This window comes from Penaeus monodon, chromosome 24 (genome assembly GCF_015228065.2).
Source record: "Penaeus monodon isolate SGIC_2016 chromosome 24, NSTDA_Pmon_1, whole genome shotgun sequence".
Taxonomy (NCBI): domain Eukaryota; kingdom Metazoa; phylum Arthropoda; class Malacostraca; order Decapoda; family Penaeidae; genus Penaeus; species Penaeus monodon.
In genome coordinates, this window is record NC_051409.1 from 7,461,159 (window position 1) to 7,461,573 (window position 415).

The following is a 415-nucleotide window of genomic DNA, read 5'->3' on the forward strand; positions in this document are numbered from 1 at the left end:
TTATGATCGCTTGCTGTAAAACAATTTGCATTCCAGCGCTGCCTGACGTATGAGGTTAGTCACGTCCGCATCACTCAGTGTATATATATAGACTTCGGTATGAATCATTGTTATACCTCGTGGAAACAGGCATGAACAACGATCTATAAAGAACAAGAAAGACATAAAATAGTTCAAATACAATACTGTCACTCTCGAACTGGATCTATTTTTGGCTCTACTAATAACAATGTACATTAAGTTCGTGGCATTTCCTTACAAGGTGAAAACATTACGGACTTCTATCACAGAGTTTTTTTTTTCCTTTCTTTTTTTCAATTCCTTTCTTCTAAAAGCTAATAAAGCAGATTGTAAGAAATGGAATTCTTTCTTGACAAAGGAACATAAAATGATAAATGTTTCTTTTTTACTGTGG